The sequence below is a fragment of the Eubalaena glacialis genome, chromosome 15, assembly GCF_028564815.1.
Source record: "Eubalaena glacialis isolate mEubGla1 chromosome 15, mEubGla1.1.hap2.+ XY, whole genome shotgun sequence".
Taxonomy (NCBI): Eukaryota; Metazoa; Chordata; class Mammalia; order Artiodactyla; family Balaenidae; genus Eubalaena; species Eubalaena glacialis.
In genome coordinates, this window is record NC_083730.1 from 88,025,085 (window position 1) to 88,044,414 (window position 19,330).

Here is a 19,330-nt window from a genome sequence, read left to right on the forward strand (position 1 = left end):
TATTTATTTACTTATTTATGGCTGTGTTGGGTCTTCGTTGCTGTGTGTGGGCTTTCTCTACTTGCGGTGAGCGGGGACTACTCTTTATTGCAGTGCTCCGGCTTCACATTGCGGTGGCTTCTCTTGTTGCAGAGCACGGGCTCTAGGCGCGCGGGCTTCAGTAGTTGCGGCATGCGGGCTCAGTAGTTGTGGCGCACATGCAATCTTCCCGGACCAGGGATCGAACCTGTGTCCCCTGCATTGGCAGGTGGATTCTTAACCACTGCGCCACCAGGGAAGTCCCAACATTGTTTACATACTAAAATAAAAACAATGAATTGTGCAGTTTGAAATGGTTAATTTTACGTGATGTGAATTTCGCCTCAATTCAAAATAAATAAAAAGGTGGTTTGGTTGAATGGACACCATTCCAGTTCAGTTTACGGATCTTCTGAAAGCCGTGTCCACCTTTAAGAGTCCCTGACCTCAGGCCTGGAGACATCAGACGTTCAACAAACATTTATGGAGTGCCAGCGATATGCATTGGGCACGAAGAATAAGCAGGAACAAGACAAAGATCCCTGCCCTCGTGGGGGTAACTTGGGGAAAGGTGAGGAAGTCAACCACAGATAAAGATGTGATGAAATTCAAGGAATGACAGCAGCTATGGACTGGGGGTTTCTGAGGCGGTGACAGTTCAACAGTGGCCTGGATGGAGTAAGAGAGAGAGGTGTGGAAACTTCTCAGAGAATAGTATCCGAGCCAAGGAAACAGCCAGGGCAAAGGCCCTAAGGTAAGGCTGCATCGCACTTGGTGAGTTGCAGGAGCAGCCAGGTGGCAGCGCAGCACGGCGGGGAAGGTCAGCCTACAGGGATCGTGTAGGTCTTCATAGTCCACAGACAGATCTTTAAGTGTGATTAAAATAAAATTCACAACTGCATTCGTTTCCTACGGCTGCTGAAAAAGATTACTACAGACTGGACGGCTTGCAGCAAGGGCAGGGTGTTCTTTCACAGTGCGGGAGGCCAGCTGCCCCAAATCAAGGTGTCAGCAGAGCTGTGTCCCCCCGAAGGCTCCTGGGGAGGATCCTTCCTTGCATCTTCCAGCTCCTGGTGGTACCAGGCTTCCTTGGCTTGTGGCCACATCACTCCCTTCTCTGCCTCTATCTTCACACGGCCTGCTCCCCGGTGTGTCTTCTCTTATAAGGACTTTTGTCATCAGATTTAGGGCCCACCCGAATCTAGGATGATCTCATCTTAGACCATTAACTTGATCACATCTGCAAAGACCCTTTGTCCAAATGAGGTCACATTCACACGTTCCAAGTGGATATTTCTTTGGGGGACCACAACTCAACCCACTGCCACAATCAAGACTCACAATTCAGCAGCATCAAATGCCCGGAAACATCCCTCACCTCCCCTCTCCTTTCCACACTGATTCCAGGGGCCCAGGCTGGAAGCTGCAGGGGCCAATCCTTGAGCATCTTGAGGAAATCATCCATCCCTTCTCCCAGGGGGCCCCCTGCAGCTGGCCCTCTCCCGGCCTGCGCCAGACAAGAACAGACCCCAAAGAGCCCAGACCCCCTTCCCTGAAAGACGTATCCATGAGCCACTCACAGGCAGCTGGCAGGAAAGGGGCCTCCCTGATGGGGAGCCTTTGCCCCTGAACGGAGACTTCCCCAGGCCAAATGCACTGCACTTCATTACTTCTTCCAGGCACAAAAGCATCACAGTTAACCCCTTGGCCGTTTTGGCTAAAGGTAGTGAACTGTCCCCTAAGGCTGGTTTCCTGTGTGCTGTTTTTATTTATTTATTTATTTATTTTTATTTATTTATGGCTGTGCGCGGGCTTTCTCTAGTTGCGGCGAGGGGGGGCCACTCTTCGTTGCAGTGCGTGGGCTTCTCATCGTGGTGGCTTCTCTTGTTGCGGAGCACGGGCTCTAGGCGCACGGGCTTCAGTAGTTGTGGCACGCAGGCTCAGTAGTTGTGACTCACGGGCTTAGCTGCTCCACGGCACGTGGGATCTTCCCAGACCAGGGCTCAAACCCATGTTCCCTGCGTTGGCAGGAGGATTCTTAACCACTGCGCCACCAGGGAAGTCCCTGTTTTTATTTTTAAAAGGTGCCGCTCCCACCCACAGCAGCTGTGAGTTGGCCGCAGGCAGGGCTGATTGCTCACATCGAAGTGCAGTGCCATCCTGCAGCCAAGGGCACAGAGCAACTGGCAACGATGGCTGGGGCAGAGGATCCCACGCCTGGGCAGCAGAGGAAGGAGGAGGTGTCCAGAAAAGCTCCTGGCCACCCAGCCAGATGCCGGAACCCAACCCAGGAAGAACAAATTACACCAGACCAGGGACACACACTCCCAATGTGCCAGGCACTGGGAAGAACAGGTTTCACACCTGTGTGCTCCTTGATGCCTCACAAAAATCCTACGGGGTGTTATCATCCCCATTTTACAGATGGGGAAATGAAGGAACAGAGAGGTGAAGTGACTTGCCCGAGGGCACACAGCTAGTAGTGGCAAAGTCAGGATTTGAACACGGGGGGTGTGATGCCCAAATCTACATCACTAACCACTAGGGTTTACTATCTCTCGGAACACGTTGAGCTCCTCTGGAGGGCTCTGGGAGAAATTCTGCAGCCTCAGGCCTCCACTTTTGGAAATGGTATCTCTCTGGAGGCATTAAATGTGAATTCTCAAGTCTTGGGACCATCTGTGACATTCCCTGGACCGGTCTGCCCAGATCACGGAGGACAAAATATTTTGAGATGAAAGTCACAGCTAAGAACAGAGGCCACAGAATGATGACAGCCAGCTGTGGCCAACAGGGAAGCTCTTTCTGGCACACACAATGTTTTTTTTAAAATTAGGACATTGCTTATAAAATCCAGATTTCCAGCTTCTCTTGGAAAAAAATCAGAATATCCAGCATGCCAGTTAGCCACAATCCCCACCCCTCCCTTTTGCCTCATTCCTTTCCTTGACTGCGTCTGAGTTTGGGACACTCCTTTCCCTCACCTTGGCCACCTCCCCCCAGTGTTGAAAATAGCTGAACAAGCACTGAAGGCTTCATTTGGCAAGGAAATGGCAAAGAGAAAGGAGTGCCATTCTTGGGGCTGCAGGTGACTCTCCCTCCCCCCTGGCTTGCTGTGCTGGTGGCATGAACCTGCCTGAGAAGAAGGCCCACACAGAAGGAAGCAGAGCTGAGACAGAACCAGCTCTCCAAGGTGTGCTTTGAGCCCCTGGATCCAGCCATGCCTGAACTTGTCCTACCCTGGACTTTGCCATTAGGAATGCCCATCAATTCCTCCTTGTGGCCTAAACCTGAATGTGTCTCCACCACAACTCAGGAGTCCTAACTAATCACCCTCAGGTCTCGCCTCAATTGATACTTGTCCAAAGAAGCCTGTCCTGACCACAGGCAAACTCGAAACTTGTTACGCTCCAGTGATACAGCCTGAACTCTGTCCACATGACCCTTACTGTTTAACTGACCCTCTCCCTCTGGACACTAAACTCCTCAAAGGCACGAACCATGCCTGACTTCCATCACTCTGACCCCAGTGGCCTACAAATATCCAGAACATTCCAAGTGCCCAATAAATGTAAATTAATCAACCAGCAAAAGAACAAAAGGGAGAAGCAAAAGCCATTATACTTGATTTCTGCCTTAAATGTGGTAAAGGACCCAACCCCTGAGGTCTATAGAACAGTCTCAGATCCAGAGAACTACTCCTGCTGCCCCTGGCTCTCAACAGTCCTGCAACATCATGACCCCAGGGCCTTTGCACATGCTGTTCCCCCCCTCCCCGACCTAGCTGGCTCATCCCTCTTCCTTGCACAGGTCTGGTTCCTTCTCATGGTCCAGGTCTCAGTTCAACTGCCACCTCCTCAGAGACCACCCTTGATTCCTCTACCTAAAACGAGCCCCCCAGAAAGCAGAGTTGCCCCACCCTGCGTTATTCCACAACCAGCATTTCCCTGCCTTGCAACAGCATGTTTGTTTATTGTACTGCCCATCTCCCCATCAGTCTGTGGGATCCACAAGGCAAGGCCCTGGTGTCTTGTTTGCTGTGTATCACATCCCACCCCACTCCCAGGAGGCCATGGGGACACCAGGCTGGCTGCAAGGAGGCAGGAAGCAGACCCTCATGTCCTGACCAGTCCTGCCCAGCCCAGAGCAGCTGCTGCATGCCTGAGGGCCCTACGTTACACGGGAAGGCTGGCCCAGCGCCGGTGCAGCCCTGCCAAGGGATTCATTCTGGATCCAGGCTCAGGGAGGGCTGCAGGTGGTGCCTGCACAGTCCCCATAATCAACAGCAGGTGCTGTGGAGTCATGCTTCCTGGGTTCAAATCCCAGTTCTGCCAGCTGCCAGCTGTGTGACCTTGGGGAAGTCACTTAACCTCTCTTTGCCCGCAGCATCCTTACATATAAAATGGGGATGATAATACTAGCCCCTACCTCGTAGGGTTGCCTCAGGAAGTACATGAGTGAATGTATATGATACATTTAGAACACAGCATGGCATAAAGTAAATGTGCAGGAATCATTAGAGATTATAGGGTTAATAACAATGATAATGGCAAACTCTCACATAGGACTAAGGCAAGCAAAAAGTCAGGAAACGTTGGCTTGGGTAATAAATGCAGTATTTGCTCTGTGCCTGGTCCTGTTTGAAGTGCTTTACACAGGAGTTCCTACAAGGTATGTTTGTTATTATTCATTCAACGTGCTTGTTCCAGCTCTTCCAGGCAGCCTCCCCGGACTGCTCCAACCCTTAGGAGCAGCATGGACACACACAATTCCTCATGTGAGTCTGTCCTCAACTCTCCGTCCCAGGCTACAGGGAGGGGCAGGAGAGCCCCCAAACCCCACGAGACTGAAGTCAGCACAAGGGTGTACATGCCCCACACCAGCCCAAGCTGCAGCCCCTGCTGGACTCCCAAAAATGCAGGCCCCATCGGGCACCCCAGAAAGTGAAACGTGCTCCCTCACTGCAGTCTGCAGTGGGGCAACTCTTGGTGGAGGCCTGGGCATCCCAAGGGCATCCCAAGGGCCCAGGCCCCACTGCCCCTGACAGGGTCAGATGTCTGAGACACAGGGCACACCGTGAAAGAGGCAGTGACTTTGGCTGGGGGTCTGGGGTCTGCGTAGATGGCGTGTGAGAACAATACTGCCCCTCCAGCCACTGCCATCCTTTCTGTCCCCCAAATGATACGGGTGCAGCTGGTCTCCTGGCCACCCGGCACAGCAAGGACCCCAGCGAAGCCAGCCTTTGGCGTGCACAGGCCCTTCACTTCTCGGACAGGAGAGGCAGACCCCTCCATGCCAGGGACCTGATGTGGCCCCAAACCAGGTGGTAAGAGCTGGTTAGAATGCCGGCCCCAGCACCCACCTGCTGTGTGACCTCACTCAAGTCCCTCCACCTCACTGAGCCTCAGTTTCCTCATCTGGAAAATGGGTCTAATGATCATTATCACAGGCAGGACAACGAGTGTCCAAAGAGCCAGCAAATCAAAGCCACAAAAAAAGAAAGAGAAGATCTAGAAAGAGGCTATTTTAATTTCTGCAAATGGGCTTGCTGTGTCATTAAATGAAACAAAATTTTATTTCATGGTTCAGAATGGTTTCTGTTCGGATTTACGGCAATCGTGGAAGGAATGAGCTGATCTTTTCAGCATTTAAGCCTCTGGGTGCCTTGAGCCACCCTAAGTTAGCATCTCCCTCAAAGGGCACACGCTCAGCAGAGACAGCATTCCAGGTAACCCACACAAGAGGACCTGGAGGCTAAGTCAGGAGACCTGGAAGGATGCGGGCTCTGGGGCAGACAGCCGGGGTTCGAATCTCACTGGTTGTGTGACCTCAGGCAAGTCACTTAACCTCTTTGTTCCTCAGTTTCTTCATCTGTAAAGTAGGGATGACAACAATCCCTACTTCACAGGGGGGTTGGAAGATTAATAAACTATAACAGGTAAAGTGCAACATGATTACTATGATAAACCCTGTTACTGTTATTGCTGTCATTTGCTGCAATTTCAAAAGGTTTAGAAAGCCAACTGCAGGATAAAGACAAGTCCACTGGGACCCCTGGTGCCTGGGGGACCACCACCACCCAGGCTCACTGGGAGCCCAGAAAGGCAGCGCCTCCCTCCTCCCTCCAGCTGGGGGCAGGGATTCCTATCAGATGGAAGGAGATACATGTCAGAGCTGAAGATTAAAAACAAGTACAATTATCGGGCAGGCATCCATCCATAATTATGAATTTGATGTAATTAGGCACCCCACTAACTTCATTACTTATTTATTTACGGGATTGCTTATTTAATTTACAGGTCTCCTTCTCTGAAAAGTCATCTTGGCTAACACCCCTCGGGCGAGGGAGGAGGGGGCCCCCTCCTCTGTCCCCACCCCCACTCCTCATGCTCCTGCCTCGCCCCAAGATAGCTCCCCAGAAGACCTCTGTGACTGAAACGCAAAGCCTGACATTCACTCAACAGTGCTCAGTGCCAAAGGGCAGTGCTTGACCTGGAAGGCGGAAGGTGCAAAACATCCTTTACACCTTCATCTCTCCAGCAGAGGAAACCCAGGGGGAAGAAGGGTGATTCTGGGCACCGCCACCCTGTCACCAATTCCTGACGTGACCCTCTGGACCAGCAAGCACATCGGTGCAACCAGTGGGGCTGGTACTTCCCAGCTTGGAGAAGGAGAAAGAGCACCCAGCTCTCGCCAAATGACCTTCGATAAGTCACCTGACTTCTCAGAGCCTCAGTTTCCTCAGCTGTCAAATGGGATTATTTAGAACAACACTCACAGCTAGCTAACCCTAAAACCCCCAACTGCTGCTAGTCATTGCTACCCTGTGGCCTCAGCCAATGCAACAAGGCAAGAAAAAGCAAAGTGGCTTAAAGACTTTCTACCTTCATTCATTAATAGCCAAGAACTAGAAGCAACCTAAAGGTCCATCAACTCATGAATTGATAAACAAATGGAATCATATATGCACACAATGACAAGTGAATCTCAAAAACTTCACGCAGAGCGAAAGAACCCAAACACCAAAAAGTACATACTTTATGATAATTTTATTATGAAAACCTAGAAGATTCTATAACCTCTATGACAGCAGATCAGTGGTTGCTTCTGGTGCAGGGTGGGTGGAGATTCTTTTGGGGGTGATGGAAACGCTCTACAACCTGATGGTGGTGGTTATATGAATGTTTACATTTGTCAAAACTCATGGAGCTGAACCCTTAAAATGGGTGTATCTTATTACAGGTTAATTACATCTCAATAGGCTTTTTTTTTTTTTTTTTTTTTAACTGTAACGGAAGAATATATACATATATTAACACCACTAACTCCAATCCCCATGCCCAGGGACTATATCCCCATTTCCAGGTCAGGTCTGCTGGTTCCTTCACTGCCCCTCAAGTTCCCCCAAAGCCCCTGATTTATGAGCCCTGGACAAGTCAGGCAAGGACTGAATCCCAGATTTATCCCTTCCTTCCTGGGTCATTTAGGGCAAATCACTTTGCCTCTCTGCCTGTCATCTACAAAAGCAGGGTTATAAATAGCATGATCCTTGGAGAGTTATTGTACACTAAAATGAACCAAGGTAAAAGTACCTGCTGCAGGCCCTGGCATACAGCAGGGGCCTCGTTACTGCTGCTGCTAAACAATGAACGGGCAAGCTCCAGGCCCAGTGTGGACCGGCCTGGCCAGGATTCTTGTCCCCCCGCCCTACATGAGCCCCCGGCCACAAGACTCCCAGCCTGGGTAGCTGCCTCCACCACTGAAGGGTCCAGGCTGCCAGGGTTCCAGCATTTAACTGATGCCTGCTGTCCAGGACAGGACAAGTCTCCTTGACTCCACCCAACTCACTCCTCCCAGGAGAGTGGACACAAAAGGATGAGGGCCCTGTGGGGAGGAGCTGGCCCTGAGGGCGGGGCAGTATGCCCTAGAGGTGACCTGGGGACAGGAGCTGGCCGGCAGAGAGGACATCCTGACGGAGAAGGGGCGTCCTGGCAGTCAGGCCATCACATATACACCAACTGGGGCAGGACAGGCTCACCCCAGAGCCCACCCATTTACGTAAGAAAAAAGACAATAGGAAAAGGACGGCAGGGAGGGGGCTTCAGGGACTGAGGGGTTCTGTGCCAGCTCCCATGTGCCTGTCTGAAGGTGGCTCCTGCTGCCCTGGGAGTGATGGAGCAGGCAGGCAGCGCCTGGCAGCCATGGCAGGAGGGGCGTCCCCCGGGCCCGATTAGAGGGCCAGCCGCAGACAGACACGCTCAACTGTCAGCCTCGTCCTCCCAGCCCGCCATCAGAGGCACCATTAATTGCTGTCATTTGAGGGTGGCCTGTGGGGAGAAGGAGGGGGGCTGTGGGAAGGGGAGGGGAAGGAAAAAGAAGGAGGAGGGAGAGGTAGGGGATGCAGGGAGGAGGGGGAGGAGGGGAAGGGGAGGGAAGGAGGGGGAAGGACAGCTTGCCCAGGCCTGAGCATCCTGAGCTGGAAGGAGAGAGAACCACCCATGCATTCTCCTCCTCCACCCGATGAAGGGACCAGCGTCCCCCCAACTAGGGGCAGAGCTCTTCGACCCACTGCCCAGGTGAGGCAAATAGAGTCCAGAGAGGTGTGATTCTGCCCATCCCATCCCTGTGAACCTCCCCCCGCCGCCCCACACACACCTGGCCACCTGTCTGCCTGCTGGTTGGTTGGTCCTGAGCTTCCTCCCCAGGGGATCCAGAAAGCCTGGCCGCCCCCCTCCCATCCACCTTCAGCCTCCACCCACCCCCAACCCCTCCCCCCTCCTCTCTTCGATACCAGGCACCACGCTGGGAGAGGTTCAAGGCTGGGGCAAACCCCACTTTCCCACCGGTGCCCCGCACTCACGCAGCTCCCCCGCCCAGGATGCCCAGCGTTCCCCCCCCACCACCGCAGGGTCAAAGCCTACACGCCACCTCCTCCAAGGACCGCCACCCTCACAAAAGATTCTGGAGCTGGGCTCCCTCTGCCACTTGCACACAGGGGACGTCACATCACTTCCCTGTGCCTCCGTTTCCTCATCTGTAGAATGGGAATAAGGACAGTGCGGTGATGAAGTGTTTGCTGCTGTTACATGATCATCCAGGACTTCTATCCTCCTTGACCCGCACACGTCTCCCCTTCTGCCTCTTACTGTGGTTCTTTCTCAGAAATGCCTGCTCCCCTGCCCCTGACTCCGGGCCCACCAGACCCAGCCCACTCCCCCCCCCAAGATGAGGAGGGTCTCAAAAGGCCTCCCAAGCTGGAGCATCTGGGTGTGGGGTCCATATTGTGCCTCTGTCTTCAGGAGGGGAACCCAAAGCATCTGCCCGGGCTCCATGCCCCCCGGTGACCCCCCTGCCAGACGCCCCTGCCCGTCCCCAGACAGGCCTTGTCTCTGGGCTGAGGAGCCCCTTGGGTCCTGCCAGGGGGCTCTCCTAGGATCACTGGCTTCCTCGGCAGGGGGAGGGACCCCCTCCGCCCCCTCCCCCGTCTGTCTGCCTCAGCCTCCCTCAGACGTGATGGATCGCCCCAGAGGAGGAAGCTAAGTGCTTGCAGACAAAAAGCCATTTTATCGTCCTCGGGTGGGCCACTGGAGTGACAAGCAGATAACTCAGCCACAGGAGGAAGGCTCTCCATTAGGTCTGTGGTGCAGATGGATAGAGGACCGAGAGGCAGAGGAGGAGAAGGAGGGAAGATCACCCCAGGCAAGGCCGCCTTCCTTCCAACTTCCAAGGCACCGAGAACTCCAGGTAGAAAACCTGGCTGGGCTGATCACTTTGGGGGGACCACCACTGGTGTCCCCCATGTTCCAAGATAAAACCCATCTCTGTGGGGCCCAGGGCCTGGCTCAGGAAGCAGGCAACCTCCAAGGCTGTCCCTCCCTCCTGCCTACTGGGGGCCCCCAAAGGCTCAGGAACAAAGGAGCAAGGCCTGACTCATGCAGACTCCTGCAAACCAGGAGGCCCATTCCACACAGCCTCAGGGCCTTTGCACGGGCTGTTCCCTCTGCCTGGGAAACCCTTCCTCCAGAGACCTGCAGGCTCCCTTGCCTCCTCCTGCAGGTCTTTGCTCAAATGCCACCTTCTCAGGGAGGCCCACCCTGACCCCCCCCATTTGAAACTGCAACCCCGCAGACCACCCACACACTCCCCAAACCCCGTCTCTGCTGGTTCTTCACCCCAGCGCTCCCCACCGAAGGACACACTACGTATCTGACTTGTGAACTGTCTGCCTGACCCAGGGAGGACGGGATTCTTGTCCAGCTTATTCCCAGCTCTATCTCCAGCACCCAGAAAAGGGCCCAGCACACAGTAGGTGCTTTAGAAAGAATCGTTCAATGAATGAAGAAAAATAAAATCTCCCAATAGCAGCCAGTCCTGAGCCAGGACGTGCCCAGCAGCGCCCTCAGCAATCCTTGGAGAACAGCCATTTGACAGACGAGGAAATCAAGGCACAGAAGTGTCTCAGCTCCCCGGGACCTGCACCCAGGTCTGCAGGAGGCCCGCCCACTGCAGAGCCACCCCAGAGACCCAGGACGCCAGTCCAGGGCTGGGTGTCACAGACAAGGCCTGAAACCCGCCCCCAACCTGCTTCTCGGCGCTGCAGCCTCAGGGAGGCCCCTTCCTATCTCTCGGCCTCAGTTTGCCCCTCTGCAGAATGGGGCTGCACAGGTGACCACCTCCCCCCACTGTCCCTCCCAGGACACTGCCCCCCAGTCCCTACTGCACTGGTGTGGCCCTGATGAGGGAACAGCAGTCAGAAGTGCTGAGCAGAAAGTGCCAGATCTCGACCCCATCGTGGACGCCAAGGGTTGGGCTGGGGGCTCCACAGACCCTCCTCTGGCCCTCCTTGGGGCCAGGCCCGGCTGACAGCCCTTCCCAGCCCTAGAAGAACAGCTCAGTCGGTAAGAGGTAAAGAAAGATGCTGGGAGCGCTGAGTGAGCGCTTCCTACCTACTAAGCACTGGTGCTCGCAGCAACCCACGCCCCACGTCCCGAGCCCCAGCAGCTGAACAGTGCTCGGTGACACAGAGCCAGGAAGGGGTCAAGCTGTCATTTGCGGGGGGCCAGTGCCTGCGCCCCAGCAGCTGCACCCACTGACCAGCCCTTCCTCACTGGCACGGACAGGGGCTAGGCACCCCACATGCCCTCCAGACGTGTTTCCACTGCTTCCCCAAATTGCCTGACTCTCCAGAAGGCTGGGGGGTGGGGGGTGGGGCATTTCCTCACCACGCCCACAGGGGTCTCTGGCCACATGACTGCCTCTCCCAGGCCTGGGTCAGCTGGTCCCCCTGTCCCCAGGGGGCAAGGACAAGACACAGGGAAGGGACCCACAGATTCAGCTCCCTCCTCTGCCAGGGCTCCCGGCTGCTTCAACAAAAATACAGAAAACAAAAATCTTAGCAACAATCGCCAACTCTGTCGGGGGATTTGATTCCATCCCCATTTTACAGATGGGGAAACTGAGGCACCGGGTGGCTCAGGACCCTGCCCAAGGTCACGCAGATAACAAGCGGCAGACAGAGATATGCACTCAGGCAGCCAGGCTCCAGGGTCCCTGCCTGGGACCACTTGCCTCTCCTGGTTGAAAAGAATATAAAATAAAAGATGCCTCCCTCTACCACCAGCCAGGCCGGTACCTGAATCCCCTCCTCCAAGCCTGTGCTGGGAATTCCATGGCATTTTCACTGCTGGGGCCCGGGTTTGATCCCTGGTCGGGGAACTAAGATTCCACAAGCCGCACCGCGTGGCCAAAAAAACAAAACAAAAACAAACAAACAAAAAACAAACAAGCCTGTGCCCACCCCACTGACCCTCACCTGGACTGCCTTCCCTCTCCCTGACACCCCAAACTCTGCCAGTGCCCCCAGGACCACTCTCCACTCCCCCTGGTGGAAAAGCTTTCTGGGGAGACCCCTGCTGTCAGATGTACCAGGTCGGCGGGGGGACAGGGAGGGCAGTGGGCACAGACCAGCCCCACATGGGCCTTGGTCTGCTTGGCTGTAAAATGGGTGCATTGGGGAGGAATCTGCCAGGTTCTCTGGGAGAGTCAAAGAATTACCCCCAGCTCTTTGCTTCCAGCTGAGACATGGCACAGGTGACCCATCTGTGCTTCGGTTTCCCCATTTATAAAATGAGGATAACAGCCCATTTGGGAGCATCGCTGTGAGGGTCACAAAACGCGGTGACATGAAAAGCACTGTGGTGATGGGCTTTGGAGTGGCTCCTCTGTGCCAGGCGCTGCTCCATATCAGCTCATTTAATTGTCGCAGCAACCCTACGAGGGGACACTCACTACCCCAGTTTACAGACAGGGAAATGGAGGCACAAGGAGATGAGTGACTTGTCCTGGGCGCCCAGCTTGAAAGTGGCAGTGCCAGGACTGGAAGCCCGGCTCTCCCACTGGGCACGGCGACCAGGGTGGCACACAGGTGTCCGGCCCGAGGGCCTCCTCCAATGTCCAACGTCCCAACTCCAGGGCCAGCACACAGGCTCCACCCTCTCCGAGCTTGCAGCCCACCATCAGGGCACAGAAGCAATGTGGCCATGAACCCCAGAGACAGAGAAAACCCACCGTCACACAGCTGCACTGCTGGGACAACCCCTTCTCCCAGGCACCATCTGCACATCAATGCACTCAGCCAGAAAATACCCTATCCCGGGGGAACCTCCACCCTGGGCAACACTGCTGCCCAGACCCCACCCCACAAAGCCACACAGAGCCCACCACCACATCCGCCAGCAGAACCTGGCACCCCAGCAACTGCCGACCCCCTGCCCACGAGAAGGTCCCAGCAATATGAATCCGCTGGAGACAGCAAGGAGGGATAGATGTGAACCTACCAGAAACAGCCACCAGCAACGCTGTGTCCTCAAAGACTCTGGGGGACCTGCAGGGGAAAACACAGGTCTTGTTAGCAAGGATCGCAGCATCCCCATGAATGGGCTAAGGTATGACCACATCAATGTGCGGGTAGAGACGACAAGGCCCACTGGTCTGGACCTGGGGTACTGTGTACATCAGGCCAAGTGTTTCTCCACGACAACCCCATGAGGTGGTACTGCTACCCCATTTGACAGAGGGGGAAACTGAGGTTCAGAGAATCAAAGTCTCACGCCCCAGGTCCCACAGCTAGGAAGTCACAGAGCTGGGATTCCAATCTGAACTATGTGGTTATAAAGGCAGCCCACACCCCAGCAAAGCCCCCAAGGGACCCCGGACCCAGATCACACTGTCGCTGTGAAAATCCCCCATTAACTTCCCAGGGGACCCTATGAAAAGTCAGTAAGTGACACCTGATGGAGGGGTGGGCCTACGACTCTCATTCAAGAATTTCTGAGTCACCATTCAAAGTCAAAACCAGCACAATAAAAACTAGTGTCCAGAATATAAAAAGCACGCTCACAAATAAATAAGAGCCAGTCAACCCAATAGAAAAATGGGCAAAAAGACTTGATAGAACTTCACAGAAGTGGATATAGAAATGGCCAATAAGCACATGAAAAGATGCTCAATATCATTAGTCAGCAGGAAAGTGCAAACTAAGAGACCACTACACACCCACCTGGATGGCTAAAATAAGACAGACAATGCCAAGTGTTGACGAGAATGCAGAGCAACTGGAATTCTCAGACGTCACTACTTCAATGCAAAATGGTGCAACTACTTTGGAAAACAGTTTGGCAGTTTCTTACAAAGTTAAACATACATTTGGGTGACCATATGACCCAGCAACTCCACTGCTGGGTATTCACCCAAGAAAAATGAAAACATATGCTCATACAAAGATGTGTACATGAATGTTCATAACAGCTTTAGTCATAATCACAAAAAACTGAACACAGTCCATCCATAGATGAAGGGATAAACAAACAGCGGTACATCCATACCATGGAATACTACCCCGCAATAAAATGGAACAAACAACAGACACACAACCACATGGAGGGATGTCAGACTCAGACGCTAAGCACACGCGAGGATTCCATTTATAAGATTCTGGGAATGTCAAGACTCTACCTTCACGAGTAGAGAGGTCTGCAGGGGCAGTCACACTAGAACTAAAAGATGATTCCCACAAAAGTTAGGATGTTAATCACCTCTGGAGAGAAGACCGCACGTGACTCCTTAACGATTATTCATTAATCTGCAGCCACGTGTTTATGCATTCTTTTTTTTTTTTGGCTGTGCTGTGCGGCACGCAGGATCTTAGTTCCCCAACCAGGGATTGAACCCCTGCCCCCTGCATTGGGAGTGTGGAGTCTTAACCACTGGACAGCCAGGGAAGTCCCTATGCATTCTTTATTGTGTTAGCTTCTGCAAGAAAAAGAACAAGTAAACCAATAGTAACGGGCAGACCACTAGAGAGAGATCAAAACCCTGGCTGTGGTCCCAGCTCCTCTACTGAAGGCTGTGACCTTGGAATCTCTGACCTTGGTTTTCCCATCCAGAAAATGGGCCCACTCCCCACGGCTGTCTCCAAGACCCATCCATTCGCAAACATCTCAGCCTCGAGTGGACATTTAGGGAAACCCTTCTGCACCCCTTGCCCCCACCCAGAGATCAAAGGCGAGTGGAGCTGCGGCTTCCGGCTCTCACGAGGCTGAGGCAGCTGCATGCAGGGCTCAGGCTCTGGGACCAGGCTCCCTGGGTTCAAATCTGGGCTCTGCCCTTCCTAGCTGTGCACCCTGGGACAAGAAGCTTCACCTCTCTGAGCCTCAGTTTCTTCATCTCTAAAATGGAAACGAGGGGGACTTCCCCGGTGGTCTAGTGGTTAGGACTCCGCGCTTTTACTGCCGAGGACCCGGGTTCGATGCCTGGTTGGGGAACTGAGATCCCGCAAGTCACATGGTGTGGCCAAAAAATTTTTTTTAATTTTTAAAAATGGAAACGATGATACATTAAAAACACCGACCTTACAGGGATGCCGGGGAGGTAAAGTGCTTGCAGAGCCAGCGTGGGCTCACTAGCAGCACTCAACTCCTGCGGGGGGTTATATTACCCCAAGGCAGGGGCTGGCAGCTAAGCTCCAAGACCCCAAGGAGCCCTAAAAGGGGCAGCTGCAGGCGGCTCATGGGGAAGGATCCTGCCCCTTCTTTCCTGTCCTTTTAAAGTTTTTTTCGCTACAATGCCTCCAGGCTTGACACTTGTCCTGCCATCTGCGGCAGCTCCAGAGACAGGGCCCTGCGGGAAGGCTGGAAATAGGGAGGCCCAGGCATGTCTCCATAGCCATCCCGGCCTCCCAGAAGCCTCTGTGGCCAGCCCCCTCCAGCAGGTCCTACAAAGGGCTCAGGCAGGGTCAGGTGGCTGGGCGCTCTCCCCAGGCACCACTTTGGAAGGGTTGGGAGATCAGACCCCGCCTGCTTCCCACCTTCTCCCAGATCCAGCCAGTACCCCCTGCAGTCCCCAAATGGACACAGAGCACCTGATGGCGTGAGGTCAAGACCGGCCTGGGCCGGCCCCAGGGGGACATACAGAGCATCTCCCAGCGATGCCGACAACACACAGGTCCAGAGAGCAGTTCCCAGCCTAGAAAACTTGAGGACTTCCCGGGAGAAGCGACAGCCACGCTGTGCCCCACGGAGGAAGGTGAAAGGTGCGCTTGGCGAGAGGATGGGGGGATGCGGGCAGAGAACAACTGATCACAGCGTGGAGGCTGGAAGGAAGAGGAGCGGAGTGAGTGTGTGTGTGAACGCCGGGGTAGGCAGGGCTGATCGCCGCAGGGCCCCTTGGATTGGGATTTTATTCCCAGGGGCAGGGAGACCCTTAGGAGGGTTTCGCATGCAGAGAAGGGAGAAGTCCCACCGGAATTTGGAGAGTGCATTCGGGCTGTGGAGTGGAGGATGGGTGAGGGTGGAAGCGGGACAAGTGGATGGGATGGAGAGCATTTTGCAAGTAGAATTCACGCGGGCGAGGGATGGAAGAGGAGCCTTGGCGGCTGTGCTGGGCTCCCGCTTGGACAGCAACAGCTCTGGGTGGGGGAGGGAAGGAGAACCACATACACTTCCTGTGGCCTTTCTGTGCTCCAGCTGCTTCCCCGGTACCTCATGTAATCCTCACAACCATCCCGGGAGGGAGGGAGGTATTGGGGGCCTCTGTTTCCAGGCCAGGAAGCCGATGTTGAGCAGTAACTCACTCAAGGTCGGGAAGGGAAGGGAAAGAGGCAGGATTTGAACCCAGGTCCAAGCTCTTTAAGCCTCGGAAGCCAGGGCACTGGCGGTGGGGGGGACCCTCCTTGAGCGTGAACAAGGAGAGCGGGAGTGGGGAGGTGGCTCCCGCAGGGAGGGGGCTCAACAGCTCCCTGAGCAGAGCTGCACCCAATGGGACCTCCGTGGGCCCAGAAGGTCCCCGGGTCCCTGGGTCTCCTAGGAGGGGGCAGCTCTGACCCCTGTGCAAGGGGGTCAAGCCAGGGAGCAGACCCTCTCATTCAAGGTCTCAGTCACGCTCGAGCTCACACTCCTGCACATCCTCAGTCACACACGCACATACTCACGGCCTCATTCACTCACTTGTTCACACTCATGCATGCTCGCGCACACTATGCTTCCACACACTCCTACACACGCGCGCTCGGCCCAGGAAGGCTCAGCAGGGGAGCCAGCCCCCAGCACCGTGTTTCCAGCCATGGTCCTGTCTTGGCCCAGCCCAACTGCTGAATCCCAGCCCCGTCCTCCTCTCCCCCCACCCCTGGGGGAGATAGTGGGGGAGGGAAGGGAAGGGGGGCTGATCAGACTGGTTTCCCAGCAAAGCAGATACACGAAAGAGGACGGTTTCCAAGGGTTCCCCTCCCCCAGGACCTCGGTAACCCTCCCTTAAGCACTTCAACAGCTCCCCAGGGCCCACGGGCTGAGACCTGCCCCCACATGGCACCAAGCCCCCAAACAAGCCCCATCAGGCCCCCCTCTGAGCTTTGGCCCTCAACTCTGCCATTTGCCCTCCCACCCCCTTCTCTGCCTTCCCAGCACCAGCATAACACTGGCTTTTTCCTCCTCCAGGAAGCCCACCCAGATTACCCCAGCCACAGAGGCTGACCCAAAGTGTCCATCCACCCCGCTCAGAGACAGGAAGCTAGCAGTCCAAGGCCACACAGGTGCACGAGGGCAGAGCCAGTTGGGTTCAAACCCAGAGAGAGCTGTCCAGCTTTGACTGGGATACCAGCATCAACCTTCAGTCAGTTGACAAGCTTGACAGAACCCCTGCACGGGGATGGGGCCATGAATACGAAAGACAAGGGTCCTCGGGGGACACGGTCACACCTACCCACACTCAAACACCACACAGATACATCAAGAAAAGAGCAAGATGGGGAATTCCCTGGTGGTCCAGTGGTTAGGACTCCACGCTTTCACTGCCGAGGGCACGGGTTTCGATCCCTGGTCCGGAAACTACGATCCCACAGCTGTGTGGCAAGGCCAAAAATAAAAAAATAAAATAAAAAGAAAGAAAAAAGAAAAGAGCAAGACGACGTCAAAGGGCAGTGACTGAAGTAACACACATAAACCAGCATAAACCTGCCATGAATGACAGGCATGATGGGGGGTGGGGGGAGGACTAGAAGACAGGTAGGGTCTCCCAGGAGGTGACACTGGAGCCCAGGGCTGAAGAGATAAGGAGGAAGGCACAGCAAATGCAGAGGCCTGGAGATGGGACCCAGCTAAACTGGAAGCAGTGGTGGACAGGGCGAGGCCGGGCGGGTGGGGATACTGGCCTGGGTTTTATTTCCAGGTCGAGGCCACGGGAGGGGAGAGGCACATTCAGATCTAACACATAACCAAGTAGAACGGTGTGAGGCATGGCCAGGGAGGACACTTCCGGGTCAATCCCTGTCGGCTCCATGGAGGTGATGTCCTCTTCCCCAGACCAAGCCTCAGCCTCTCTCTGCACTGGAGTCTCTCCTAAGGTCAGAACCTGAGGGCTGCAGTCTCAGTGCCAGGCAAGTGCTTGGTAGTTGAAGCTCAGTATCTCCAAACCTTTCCCACCAGGCTGTGCCGTAGCCACCCAGGGGCAAGGCCCCGACCCCGCTGGCCCCTTGAGGCCCTAGCAACACCAGGCCTTTGCCCCCACCTGCTCCCTGGGCAGGTTGCTAAAAGTGATTGCACAAGCCAGGGCTCAGAACAAATCCTCCCTCCCAGCCCAGCCTCCTCTGGGCCTCCAGCCACGTGGGCCGTACCCTCGGCAGGGCCCCAGGAGGCACACTTTCCAGGTGTGGGAAGGAGAGGGGTATTGATGGAGCCCCCGCAGTGCCTGCAGATGATGGGCAAGGCAGTGACGGAGGCAGCCGGGATGCCAGTCCCAGCTCGGCCACTCCTGCACTGGGCACCCAAGTCACTTCATCTCCCCGTGCCTCTATTTCGTTGTCTATAAACTGAGGGGTGGTTACAGTGTCCCCTCGAAGGGCTGCTGTGACCATTAAATGAGTTAATACAGCAGAGCCCCTTAGAGCAGTGCCTGGCACGGCGTAGACCTCAACAAGCTTATTAATCACAGTAAGCACTTTCTGCGTCTCCCCGCTTCAGGACCCTCACAGCAACACTCCAAGAGAAATGGGGAAACAGAGAGACTGAGGCATGGAATGGTCACCTGTCCCAAGTCTCTCAGCTGGAAGCAAAAGAAAAAAGCTGGGACATGAACCCTTTCTTGAATCCCCCGACCCACCCCCACTCCCAGGGACCCTGGCAAATTCCTCCCCAATGTGCTCATTTCACAGCCAAACAGACTGACCCGTATCAGACAGGTCTGTGCCCACAACTTGCCCTGGTATAAGTGACAGCAAGTTGTCTCTCCAAAGAACTCCTACACACCCCTCAAAGCCCAGCTTATGATGTCCTCTCCCCTCCCCTCGATGAATAAGCCTTTCCAGTTAGTCCAGTCATATCCTGGTCCTCACCGCCTCCTCACCCAAAAGCTCTGCCTGGCCACCTCCAGCAGACCCTGAGCCTTCCAGGAAAGGGCCTGCCTTATCCCTCACTGAGGCCACAAGGCCTGATGCAAAGGCAGATGCACAGTGGGAACAGCGGGGTGAGGCTCAGAGTAAAAGAGACTGCATACAGAGGAGGGTTCAGCACAGTAGGGCCAATGCTGTGAGGTGCAGCTGACAGCAGGGCTGAGAGAAGGCCTGGCACACAGTGGGCCCAGCCGACTCACAACAGACCTAACACAGTCCCCGGCGCACAGTGGGGCTAGGATCACAGAAGGCACTGGGGGAGGCCTGGACCTGCTTGCCATCTTTCACCCAATCCCTGCACTCCCCACCCCTGAAAAGCCCCCCATGCACCTCCCATATCCATCCGAGTCCCACCCACACTCACAAGCCCAACGG

The 19,330-nt window shown here is 54.9% G+C and overlaps 1 protein-coding gene across 26 annotated transcripts in view; it reads right to left on the reverse strand.

Annotated features, from left to right (window-relative positions):
• NCOR2 (nuclear receptor corepressor 2) overlaps positions 1-19,330 on the reverse strand; it is a 223,007-nt gene that overhangs the window by 179,375 nt on the left and 24,302 nt on the right. For 25 of the 26 annotated variants that reach the window (XM_061169325.1, XM_061169328.1, XM_061169332.1 and 22 more), the window contains one exon: positions 12,855-12,901. The exons of the other annotated variant lie outside the window; for it this stretch is intronic. The gene's annotated coding sequence lies outside the window, so the exon portion shown is untranslated. The remainder of the gene's footprint in view (positions 1-12,854; positions 12,902-19,330) is intronic. 26 annotated transcript variants of the gene reach the window in all.